The sequence below is a fragment of the Passer domesticus genome, chromosome 8, assembly GCF_036417665.1.
Source record: "Passer domesticus isolate bPasDom1 chromosome 8, bPasDom1.hap1, whole genome shotgun sequence".
Lineage (NCBI taxonomy): Eukaryota > Metazoa > Chordata > Aves > Passeriformes > Passeridae > Passer > Passer domesticus.
Window position 1 is genome coordinate 42146879 of NC_087481.1, and position 13570 is coordinate 42160448.

Genomic DNA, 13570 nt, shown 5'->3' on the forward strand with positions numbered 1-13570 from the left:
CTGGAAATAGTTCCACTCGTTACGCTCACCACTTTGCAATCTGTCAGTGAGCCAACTTTTAGTTCTTCCAAAGTGCATCCTTTTAATTCCATACAATGCATGCTTTTTAATCATACCAACATATGCCATGAAATGAAATGCCTTTGGCAAGACCCAAGTAAATTGCATTAACATGAATGCTACTCTCAACCAGAGTTTTAATTCTGCAAAAAGACACTTTTAAAAAAAGGATTGCTTTGCATCTAGCCCCACAGATTGGCATCCATTTCATGTTACTTGTCTGATTCTGTCTTGATAAAGCTTCGGTTAAGTCTTCTCCCTGTTTTCCCAGAACTAAGTCATGTCAGCCAGCCTGTTGTTAACTCTTTCATCATTTTCAGCCAGTCAAAACATCTTGGGAGCTAAGAAAAAATGAACAGGAACTTCTCTGCTTTACTGGCACTGAAGCTGGCCTGTGATATCTTTGGATGCAGCCAAAGTGGATGCTGTACCTGAGGGAGATTCCTGCTTCTTGTTAATAAAAAGGAGCTCAGGGAATCAAGGTGATAAAGAATTGGCTGGATTTTGCTTTAAAATACAAGAATATTTTCATAAAGCATTGATTTTGTAATCTCTTAGCAAAACAGTAGCGTGTCAGAACTTTGTTATAAGACGTGCACTCAGGCAGCGTCTTTCTTATTCTCATTTATTGGAATCATGTGATGTTAGAATCTATAACGTTAGAAACAGCTTCAGGAGAATTTTAAAATCACTATTACCTGGAAAAAATAACCCTTTTATGTTTTAATTTTGTGGAGAGAGGGATTATTGGTTTGGGTTTTGGTTTTGCTTTTAACATTTTGCAATTAAAATGTAAATACGTAAATCTGCTTCACATTAAATTTGCTGAAAAGCTATTTCTCCCCTTTCATGAGGTTTCATTGGCAGTAGGATATCACTGGATTTTTATCCAAGCTGTTTTTAACAAAGATCTCTTTTGATTCTGATAATACCACTGAGAGTGGAAAAGCATTGATGCAAATTTGGAATTACATTACGTCATATGTTGCTCATCTTCTTGGGGCTGGAGGATAGATACTTCCATGACTGCAAATAGGATAAGAAAATACTTTTTCTCTTTTTTTTTTTTTCAGTTAATTATAGGTATATAGCATATAATATGGAAGAAGTTTGAGTTTAATTTTAAAGAGGAGAATAAGTAAAACACCAATAGAAAAAAAGGCAAGCAAAAAACCTCAAGTGCACCTTTTCCTCTAAAGTTTCATAATCAGAGACAAATTTTTGTCTGTGGTGAATTTGGAGAAAAAATTTGTGTCCTTTTGTGACACAGAAGTTTTACAGGAGTCTGTCATGAAACTGGCATGGGGTTTCTGTAATCTTTTTCATTTCAGGTTCAGAAAGTGTAGGGAGTGCATGCAAAGGGAGGAAAGAGGAGTGAATGATCTAAGTTGGTTTCTCTGGGTCTGCAAACTGCAATGTATTCATCTGCAGACAGTATTTTTAGGAAGTTGCTATTTCACAAAGGAAAGTACTAAAAATCTCCTCCATAGCTATTTTGTCTCAGCAAAGGCATCTGCACACCACAGCCAGCTGGATAAGGAGACCATGGGGTAGGCCTTTTCCCAAAAAAATCTGTTCTTATCCAAAGGAGCTAGAGAGATGACTAGGCTGTGACCAGAACCAGCCAGTACTTCCCAAAGCTCTCTAATTCACATATCCTGTGAGAAATTTGCTATGAGATCTGCTTCTTTTTCCATGTTTTTTCAACCACCTGTGTGGCAAAGACAGTGTAGGCATAGGCTGTTCTCACTCTAAAATCCTAGAAAGAGCAGGAAAATCCGTATTTTTCCTCCCCTAGGGCATCGATAGAGAGGATGCGGGATGGCATTAATCCAAAATGAAACACTAAACTTCATGGTGAAGAAATGTAAAATCAAATACATACTTTACTTTTTTCTCATGGATACCAGAAAAAAAAAAATTAAGAAACTGAGATACTGAAAGGCATTGTCATTTGTCAGTGTCCAGTTTTTCAGATGGGCAAGGGTTGTGGCTGAGTTATGAGTTAACAGGAGTGAATACATTCCCAGAGGTTCCTGCCTAAATGGCAATGAAGAGGCCACTGCCTCCTCTGACACTTGGATTCAGACCACTGGGCTGTCTTTATTTAAAGTGAGTGGCCAGTAAATTCTGTTGAGTAACCTTATGTTTTCATGGAGTGGTGTGTGATGAGGAAGGGAAAAGGCATTGCTATCCCACTAAGCAGCATGAGTCAGAGAACTAGTTTGGAGGAAATGAGAAATCACCAGGGCTTTGCCAAGAAACTGCAGCTTATGAGACATAGCACAGTTCAGCCAGTTATTTTGTTTTCTTCATAGAGTGTCTCTGCAATTCTTAGTTTTGGCAGAAAGTGGAAAAGAAATATTGAAACATTGGATGTCTAAATTCCACCGGGCTCCTGGCTTTCCTGAAACAAGGAAGTGTTGGGCATCTCTGACTGAATACAACTTTGACTGAATACAACTTTGTCTGAATTCCAGCTCAAATAGGTATGAAAAAGCTTTTTCCTTTTCTTTTTCAATATTCTTAAGTCTTATTTGTTGGAGGCCAAACACATGGTCACAGTCTGAACTCTTAGGTTTGCATGTGCTGGCTCAGAATTCCCGACTGCTGAGGTTAGAGCCAGGTACAGGTGAATTTGTGACTGTCCTTGCAATTTCCTTTTGGGCTTTTGTGATCAAAAACTCTTTTAGTTTTTGATCACAGAAATCAGTAGAAATGTTTTCCCTGTCTTTTGGGGGGAAAAAAATTCACTTGAGATGTATATGACACTTGTCACCTCCTGTCAGAATTCCCTACCAGGTGACCTAGAGACTTGCACAGAGAGATAGAAGAGATGTTCTGATGAAGATCCAATCAATCAGTGAATCAGGAGCAAGAGAAAAACTGTATTCCCAAAAGAGCCAAAATAAATAAAACACTGTCATGTGTTTTGAACCTCTAGCCAGCACTACGATCACTAGAGCTGTATTCCATGTCTGACAATGGTCATTTGATTTTTGAAGGCTACTGCCATGTGCAGCCTCTATCACATAAGCACAAACACAGGGTCTTTATACACAGATTCTGTAGTGGCACTTCTAGGAAAAGTTGAAGAAATTAATCCCTACAGTATGCATCCATGCTTCCCTCAGCTTCATGACTGAGATTTCATGGAAACATGTATAGCTTAGAGCTGATGAGTCTGGGAGTTGTGTTCTTTTCACTAAGGGTTTTGAAGGCAGGAGGAGCACCACATTCCATATCAGCTATAAATTATTGATGAGAGGACAAAAGCATCTTCTCATCAGCAATAAGTGCTCAGTGCAATGAGCTCTCAAGGCATTACAGCATCATTCACAGTAACACACTGCTGTGAAGCAGACCTACAGCCTGTTGAACCAAACAAATTAATCCCAAGTAAAACATCAGATCCCTCAGTACCAGATGATTGAGAAAGTCAAGTCTACTATAAAAAGCACTTTGCAAGTGCAGAGGACTTTCAACTTGTGATTTGCACAACCAGAAACTAGTGTGGGAAAATGGTAAATTTAAACTTCAGATGAAAAATGTGTAGATAAAGAAGTTCCCAGATAAAAAACATAAGGCCATGGTGCCAGATTTGACTTTTACTGTATGAACAATTTTTTAGAAATGAGAAGTAGTCATAAGAAGGTGATTTTTCCAAAGACAGAATTTCTAGAGCATTAAAATACTCAGATTTGTGCCCTGAGTCAAGCAGCTGCAAATAGTTCTGTGGTCCCAGTCACTGAACAATGCATTTGAGGTGCCTGCTTCTCTGCTGCTGAAGGGAAACAGCCATAATGCATCTTCCCATGCTAGCTGTAAGCTAACAAAAAAATAAAAAAATAAAAAAAGGGCAACTATTACACTTAGTATGACAAGATGAAAGCATATTCACATTTGTAATAACTTATGACTTTACTGCTTAATTTTCTGTTGACTTTTCAAAGAACTGCTTTTTTATTAAGCTGCATAAGCAATAGTGCACATGCTCGTTTTGTTCTTGGGCAAGAAATTATTCTAGACAATAGATGAAAGCAAATCCAATTTTGCTTTTCTTTTTATTACAAGTTGGTAAATACTTAGCTATCAACCCAAGAAAAGCAGCAGCCTTGCTGCCTGGGTTATCTCTTCTGTTTTTGTTGCAGTATGTCACCTAGTTTTTCTAAAATTATACCATCTGCACCCAAAGCCCATGGCCCCCATCAGAACTTTTGATACATGGATGAAAACAATTATTGCATGTTTATTTGGTGGCTGGTTGTAACAGAATGAAGACATTGAAAAAGCTTTTTCCCTGGGTGCCAAAACTAATTTATAAATGAAACTAGGAAAAAAAAAGTAGTACCTTGAGTATGGGGTTGAAATGTAATTTTATTTACTTTTAATTACAGCTGTACATTTGAGCAGGGAACTTTTTAATCTCTTATCAAAGCATTCTATTTTTCTTTGATCTAACTAGAATTTATTGAGTGCAGTTGCCACCAGCATCTGTAATCCTTCTTAAAATCCCTCTATGCATTCCACTTTCTTCCAGGTTGGCCTTTTTCTGTCCATCATGGTGAACCCATTTTCCCTTTTGTTTATATGTACATCTTCCATTTGTTCCATTGAGGTTAGAGGCACTCACATACAAATGAATAGTCCTTTGAAGTGTATGTTTGCTTTGTATTTTGTTTCACATGATCATTAATTAATATGATTATTTGCCACTCGGGGAGATCTCAGTTATCTATATTAAGGCAGTCTTTAGAATGTGGGGAAAAAGAAACCCAAACATTTTCTTGTTTGTTACTGCCTAGAAAGAATGGCAGGGACATGTAGCAGCTTTCCTAGATATAGCAGCACTCTATCACCAAGTGGTAGAGTTTCATTGGCACCCTTATAACATTTTTATGTAAAGAAAAACTAAAAGGGAAAGTTTTGAACCTGTGAAATGTTGCCTCTGTCACCTGTAAATTTCAAGATAAGTGGCCTTAGTAGTTTGAAGCCATCCCATAGCTGTTTTGTACACTCAGTGAAGCCCTGGTCTTCCTCACACACACAAGGCATTCTGCATTGATGGACTGTTCCAAAACCACTGACTTGGCACAGAAGTCCTGCAGTGAAGTGTACACCTCTGAAAATGGTATCTAATACACTCTGAGACTACAGTAACCATTCCTTACTGAAAATAAAACCAAGCAGAGCAGGCTGTAGCAATTACTTAGCCATCAGAAATCATGAGGGGATTAGATACCAGTTCAGAAAGAGAATCATGAAACTTGCAGGCTCTCGGTCTGAGTGTATCTGAATGCTTATTACAAATTGCTGATGGGTGGAGTCAGTCCATGTGGTGCCTATAGACTTTTTTTAAGTGTAAGCCTAAAAATACAAAACTGAGCAGATGAACATTATAAATTTTTATATTTCCAGCATTTCATTCAAGCAAATAATTCAAAGGTTTTGGGATGAAATTTTAAATTTTCCTGTGCATTTTAGAATGTTATATCTATTTCTCTTTCCAGGTAGTATAGGTTTCTGTTCATAACTTGTATGAGTTGAAGTCTATTGCCAAAAATCCGTAGTCTCCTCATATGTCATAAATGAGGTTCAAGCTTCCCCAATAATCAGCTTTCCTTTCAAGCAGCTAAAACACAGTTGGCTGAAGCTAATATGTCCAAAACAAAGGTGAAGCTTACAGAAGAAGCCCTTGACCTATTCCATTATGATGTAGGAGCACCATCAGTTAAAAAGAGAAATCCCAAAATCATAGGTTAGTCTGCCTTTTGAAAACCCAGTAACCACTAAATAGGTGCTACCTTCAGCATCTTTGCAGAAGGTTGTACCACAGTTGTACTGGACTTTACCCTAGTTGCCTCAGTTCTCTCAAGATGAAACCCAACAATTTCACCCTCTCTTTTGACCAGCACATAGCAAATTTATCTCATGTTTGCTCTGCTGGCTGTGTGCTGTCAGCCAGTGAGATGGTTCTTCAAGAACTGTCACATGAAGCAGATCATCCATATGGAAATCATCCCTAGATGCAATAAAATTACCACAAACCACCATGTTGGAGTGCACAATTTGTGCCCAAGACTTTTCACTTCACTTTCAGGACGGTGTTTTCCTAAGTCAACTAAACACAAAAACTCGACCACAAGACATCCCAGCTGACAAGAACAAGTTAGTAATACCTGTCCTGCTCACAGGAGAGAAAAATGAAACCTCTGAAATTTCACAAAGCACTTCTTGCTCTAAGCATAGATGAGTTTCCACAATCATCTCTTCCCATCTTGCAAGGACAGTTGTCTGTGGGATTTCTTCTCGGCTGAACTAGTACAGAGTTCTCTTCAATCTTAGCATACTTCCTCCCTCATTAAGATGGCTTGAGCACAAGGGATTAAAGTAACAGTATCTTTTAAGAAATGACAGGATGTATTTATTAGTCATAATAGTTGTGAGAAAGAGGAGCCAAGTAACTGTCAGAAGCACCAGTCAGCAGTGGACAAACTCAGCTACAGCAAGGAGCTGAACATGGAGCTACAAACACACTTCTTGATCAGAGCAAATGCAGCACCACCTCCTCAGCCTCTGGAGCTGCAGGTTCATGGAGCCCTTAAGTCCAGGGAAAACATGTAGGGTCAAAAGTTTGCAGGGTTTTTGTTGAGGACTAACCCTCAGCAGCTGTTGACTACCCCTTCTACTGTGTCTGCACAGGGAACGCAAGACCTTCACACTAGAAATTATTCCCAGTTGCAGCTGCTAGATATTCATAACAAATGTCTAATGGCTAAAATTGTGTGCTGTGGGCAGTGTCACCTTTCATGTCATATGGGGACAATTGTGTATTCTCCACTGTGGCTGGGATGTGTCATCCTAACATCATCTGGAGCTGTACTCCCAGACCAGGAACTGCTGTCACTGAGCAGTAAATTCAGACTCCTGCTGCTGCCTTCTTTGTATCAAGTTACTGTTTTCTAACATTGTAGATATACCAGAACTGAGTAGCTGCCACTGTGTCTCACTGCAAGAGGGAAAGTGTAACTGTAGCAGCCCTGTGTATGAATTACAGTTGAATCAGGTTCCATTCTAGGTTACAGCAGGACAAGGGACATGCGCATCCCCTTCCAGATGCAAGCTTGTGCTTCCAAAGGAAAAGTGACTCCTGTGCTGATATTGGGGATCACCAGGAGAAAACACAAGGAGGATTTATTCTTTGCTGAACAAAGGTGGATGAACTACTGCCAATCAACATGAAGTTTCTGCTGGATTGCTCTGAAACACCTTTCTTCAGAATCACAGAATCTCTGAATACTCTGAGTTGGAAAGGACCCACAAGGATCGCTGAGTCCAACTCTTACATGAATGGCCCATATGCACCATGACTCTGGCACTATTAGCACTATGCTCCAACCAGCTGAGCTTCAAGTAATCTGGAGTCAGTCTTCCGGGAAGAACATGCCTTTCTACTGGCTGACACTGTAGAACTAACCAGAAATAGTGTTTCCATGAATCAATCAATTTTCCAACCCCCAGAGTCTCACAATCTATGAAAATAATTTTTTTTAAGATCCAGTGGGGTGCCACAAAGAGCCTGAGGAGATGGAAAGCACAGAGAAACTCCTGCAATGTGTAGGGGTGCAGTGCCAGCCAGTGACCCAAAGTACAGTGCACCCCACACCTCAGAGCTGGTAAGGACACTCTGCACCAGCTCCATGTGGGCCCCAGTGCCTTCAGGGCACTTTGCTCTGACACAGCTGATTATATGTCCTGTTCAGACACATCCTGGATATGCTGGGCTTAGGGAAAATACCTGGAACAATTCTGTTGTGTGCGCAAGAACAGCTTGTCTGTGTTCAACAGCCAAATAACCAGAGGTTTCCTCTTTAAGTGGTAAGATGCATATTGCCATTCTGAATCAGTAGAATTGGTGCATCTGATAATCACATGTGATTATCTGTCATTTTCCAGCTCTAAATCTAGATTTGACAGACTGAAATTTTAACTCAGTGCCAAAGGCTCAGACAGAAGAGAAGGAAGCATCACTTGTTTTCTTTGCTTTGTGAGAGAAAAAAACATTAGAGTTCAGTGCCTTTCCTGTGGAAGGACAGGACACATTGCATTAGATGCTATCATCCTTTAACAGGTTCTGGGATTATTTTTGAAATGACAAAAACAACCAGATTAGCTCTTTCTTGTTTACAGGACAACTGTTCTCACAAAATAAATCCAGCAACAAAGGGGAGTGGCAGGGAAATATGGATAGTATTTGGTTTCACTAACAGTCTAGTCAGATGAAAATATCCCCCCTATATCTGACCCTGAGGGTGTGTTGCTGGACAAGTGAAGCCAAGTCGTGTAATGTTCAGCCAAAAGAGCACCAAATTTGGCCTGATGAGGTGTTGAGGATGAGAGCTATTAAACCATATTTATGTGTATAGAATCAGTTTAAAGCACTGCAATATTTGCCATCAGGTAGGTAAATGGCCTCACCCTGAAATGCACTCGGATCTCTTGCCTGGTGCTGAGTCACAGAACTCCTGCAGGAGTTAATCAGAGCTGGGAACTTTGGAGTCTCAGGATTTGCCTCATACAGGATGGGATTTACTGCTGGCAAACCCTCCTTCTCCACTGCAGTTTAATTTCAGGATTTGGAACTGATGTGTATTTTGTGTTTTCTTTTGTCATCATACATATAAATTAGGGTAGAATTCTTACAGAGAGATGAGGGGTAAAAGTCCTTTTTTGAGGAGTTTTGCCACAGCTAAGAGAACTTTGTCTTATGCAAAGCAGAAAAATAGTGTCTGTCCTGCAGGAAAACCAAAAGTTAGCAGAACTTTGAGTCAGTAACACCTCTTCCCCTTTCTGTGTTGTGCGTCCTCCCTCTTGACATGTAATAACTTAATCTTTCACTTCATAATGAAGCAATCCCTGAAGACATGTTTTTTTTAACATTTAACATTTGCAACATTTTTTAACATTTGTCTCTGAGTTTGTCTTGGGTTTTGTTGAAGAAAACAATCTTAAAAAACTATTGGATTCAATCTATCTCTTCATTGATCTGGATTTCTAAATTCACTTATATCTGATACAGAAGAGCACCAAATATTTTAAGGAGAATTTTAGCTCAAATTCACACTCTGAGCTGCCAAGAAATAAACAGTTTACATGAAATGATGCAGCTGAGAAGGGAGAAATAACCCTAATTATTAGCAAATTCAGGAACTTGTTCAGAATCTATATACCTAGGTTTTGGCTTTCACGTACATGAGAAGAATCCTTCCCAGTCCCTCTAATGGTGGCATTGTGTCTGCACCTAGGAATGTCATAAACAGATCATACCAAAAAAATCATTCAAAATCACATTTCTTAAAATTACGATCACAATATTATTCACCATAAATGCATTACACTAAAAATAAGAGGAATGATGAACTGTATTAAATGTGTACGTATACTTTGCTGTTTTCTATATCTCTATTATTCCTTCAATGTTTCTTTTATACCCTTTCTAACAAGACAGTGAAAGTGAATCTCCAAATCATAACCTCTAATCTTGATACTATGTTCTATCATATTGAGCTGTTCCTGAAATAAACCCCTCTAGTTTTTTATGTCATTTGTATTCTCCAAATCCCACCCACGTAATTGAAAGCTTTTGAGGCATAGTATGTGTGTTCACAACACAAAAGAGAGCTATCCACAGGCTGCAGAATTCTGGGGCGTTAATTTACATAAGGTAGGAACTTATAAATCACAAGATACTGATCTATGATAGTATGATTTAACATAATTTATTCACATTCATACCATATCTTCTTAAAGCAATTGGAAACACTTCTATTTGCTTATCTTTGTATTTTCAATAAAAGGTGTAAGAGTTTATTAGGATATTAGGAGGTATTGATCAAGTAAGCTGTTTTTTACCAGAAAAATGCCTATTACAGCTCACAGATAGTTAAAATAAAACAATCTTTATAAAAAATCATTAACTATGTTCCTTTGTTTTAAATCCCAGCCACCCCTGTGCTCTGCTAGCAAGCTGTGCTGAACCAGGTGTTTCTACTAAGGACCAGGGAGCAGCTGACCTTCTGGCAGGTAGCTCATAAGAGAGCAGAGGAGACCAGCCCATCTCCACTGAGAAAGCAAGCAGGAGTGGAACAGCTTTAGGTGCCAGCAGGTTCCTTTTTAGCCCTGAAATGAGGTAAGTGCTACCTTTATTTTGGGCTGCTGTTGGGGGAGGTATGCTTGCTTTGTTTACACTGATGTGCTGCAGTCTGTTTACAGTGTTTAATTGTCATTTATAAGGTGCCCCAGAGGAGCTGTGCTTTGAGATTATTGCCTTTGTGCTCTGAGATGTTTTGTAGAAGTTATGACTTCTGTTTTGGTGTTTGGAATCTGTGCTTTAACTAGGTGCTTTTCCCTTGGGTGACTGATAAAAATTTTTTTAAAAAGTGGTGTAAAAACTTTACCAACTTCTGTGATTCTGTAATTGAAGCTGTTTGCTTGGCTTCTAAGAGTTTCCTAATGTTTACGACAGAAGATAATTCTGAGGACAGGTTGGGTATAGCACCTGTTTCCTGTAGAACAGTGAGAAAGGAGGTAAGATGTGAATAGAAGCCTGAAGTTTGTGTGGTGGACTACTTGTTGCTCTGCTACAGGAGCAATTTCTTCAGGAGGATGAAGGAAAAAAATCCTATGTTTGCTTTTTTTGATGGCTCTGCCTTTGTCTGCTACAGCCTTTTAGTTCCTCGTTTGAAGAAAAAACCCTTGACTATTCAGATGGCCAATCTAACATTTTGCCAAAGAAACCCCTACCCACTTCCCCCTTAAAAACCTGCTGGAAATTTGAGTTCATTGAGACACTCCTTGTTCCCTCTTTGATACCTGTTCCTCCCATCAGGCTGCAGAAAAGATGAACTAAGAAACCCCTGAGGCATGGGGGCTGCCCTGAGACCTCCTACTTGTTGCAATATAATCTATGGGAATTATTGCCAAGTATTCCGGGGGAGGGGAAAAAAAAGGGGGCGTGGGATGCTTGTATTGAAATGTTCCCAGCCTCCTACAAGCAGAGAAGTGCTGGTGTTTGGCTGCAGTGGGGCATGGAGGAGCTCTGCAGCTGTCCCCACGTGCCCCTGGCTCTAAGGGCTGTGTCTGCAGTCGTGGCCAGGGGCTGAGTCCTGCAGGCAGCAGGTTCCTCTGTTGCTGATACTTGGGAGAGGCCAGCAGTTGTCTCTGTAAAGTGCCTGCTGGCATCAAGCTGTGTTTTGACTGGGAGTACTCCAATATCCGCCTTAATGCCTATTCATAGGTAGTCAGGAGCTCAAAAACTGTGCTTAGTCAAGTTGCCAAACAGCATATGTGAAGCAGTTAGATTTTTGTAGATGTTTTTTCCCTTTTGGTCTTGCTGCTTCACCAGAGTCAGAGGGATCTCCAGCACTCTTCAGTCTCTGTCTGTAGCCACCAGCAGGTCTTTGCCAAAAGCCTGATTCCATCACTGACCTTTCTGAGGAACTGCAGGGCAGGGGACTGTGTGCCTTGTGGCTGTGATGGCACATGCTGACTCCCCTTCCCCCTGGTATGTTTAGAAACATCAGGAATTGTTTTGTACCTCCTGTAGCTGTGCCCTGTGGCACCCAGGGCAGAGCAGCTGGAGGAGTTCACGGTGCTTGGCTGCAGGTAGCAGCCAGAGCCTTGCTGGGACTCTCCTGCAGTGCTAACTCTCTGCAGCCCCTTGTTACAGGCACCCTCTGTGCAGACACTAATTGTTCCTTTCCTGTCCCCTGGCAGCAGCGAGGCTGCAGAGGAATAATGCACAGCAAATAGTTTGACTCATGCACACCTTTAGCCTCTCTGCTCAGCAGCAATGAGACCTGCATTCGCACATCAGCTTACGGAGGAATGATTTCCATAGCAACAGCCAGGATATGTGGGATAGCATGAATGCTGCCTTGGAGAGCATGTAAAGCACCTTCTTAAGAAATAACTGACTACATGGGCTCTGAAAAAAAAACCCAAACCACTGACAGCTGGCTATGTGAAGGGAGGGTTGTGAATTATTTTGGTTTTGTATTTTATTGTAAAAAAAAAATTATATTAATGGATTTTTTTAGATATCACTTAAAAAAACCCCAAACATTTTTGGGTAATGAGAATGAGGGATTTCTGCTTTATATAAACTGTTAGTGGATGCAGAGAGCATGGAAAGATCTGTGGTGATTCTTCAGCAACAGAGAGAATTTTTAATACCCTGAGTGAAGACCTGATAGGGAGTTACCTGAGGCAAGCACCAAGGGGAAGGGAAGAATGACTGCCCCGTTGATTGAGGGGCAGGGAAGCAGGATCAGCTGGTAGTCCCTTTAAGTAACAGGTTTTGTGGTTGTTACTGTGGGGTGAACTGTCTGTTATCAGAAAACAAGGAGGTAATGCTCTAGTACTTGGACATGCAGAGAAATGAGACGGGAAATATGCATGAAGGAATGAAAGCCATTTAACTCTTGGTTACATGCATATGTATGTTTTCCCCTTGCTGCTGTTATGCTTCTTTTCATCCTTGGATGCTTTTTGGGCGGTTTCTTGTTTCTGGGTTTGTTTTTTTTTGGGGTGGAAGCATTGTTGCACAGCTCTATATACCCCCAAAACAGCTCAGTACCTGGGCACCCCCACCAGGCTTCTCTGGGGAATGTGGCAGACCAGTGTAATGGCTTCTGTAGGGTCAGGTGTGTTACTGCTTCGGGAGGGTTTGCCTTTCCTTGGTCCTTTCACCTCGGGGAGAGGAGTCCCTGGGCACACATCTGCAGCAGCTCTGTGGTGCCAGCACTGGTTACCTGGATACAAACAGCTCTGTCTTCCCAAATGGCATGAGACTGGAAGGAATTGCTTCAGCCCATTATAGGTGGAATGAATAAAATCAACAAGGCTGATGTCATCACTTCCTTAGTAAGGTGATATGTAATCAACAATGTGTGCTGCACTGCAGCACAAGTGTCTTAAAAAGAAACAATTTTGGAAGGGGAAAACTTCACATTTCAGAAGTTTAACAGATTAAATCAAATTGGAAATTGAAAACAGCCAAATTGTTTTAGCTGTTGGAAACAGCTAAAACCACTGGAAATCTTGACTCTTGTACTTAAATTGGATGCTGCAGACAAGCTCCATGTGCTGTTGAATCCTGCCCCTTCCATGCATTAAGACATTTGGATGAGTTTCCATGGCCCATCTAGCTATATCTTTTTTTAACCTTTTGCTAAATAATTACTATTCCTAAAAGACTTACCTATTGACTTGTACAGCCAGCTAATACTTTGTCCACCTGGTACTTTTTCAGTGGGGACAATGACAACTGGCTGTGGTTTTATATGGACCCTGTGTGACTGTAAAGCAGCACCCAAAGGGTTAGCTGGACCCTAATATTTGCAATTTCCTTTGGGAATATGTGTGCTACAGCTCTGGCACTTGTCCTGAGTAGGGATCCTAAATCTGTGTTTTCATATGGGAGCTAAGAGCAGGGCTGTGAGGTTTTAGC

At 40.5% G+C, this 13570-nt stretch overlaps 1 protein-coding gene across 4 annotated transcripts in view; it reads left to right on the plus strand.

Annotated features, from left to right (window-relative positions):
- The window catches only part of PCGF5 (polycomb group ring finger 5), a 117984-nt gene that overhangs the window by 10001 nt on the left and 94413 nt on the right, over positions 1-13570 (plus strand). For 3 of the 4 annotated variants that reach the window (XM_064430840.1, XM_064430847.1, XM_064430848.1), the window contains exons 2-3: positions 2399-2549; positions 10064-10249. The gene's annotated coding sequence lies outside the window, so the exon portion shown is untranslated. The remainder of the gene's footprint in view (positions 1-2398; positions 2550-10063; positions 10250-13570) is intronic. The other variant, XM_064430841.1, reaches the window with a different exon arrangement.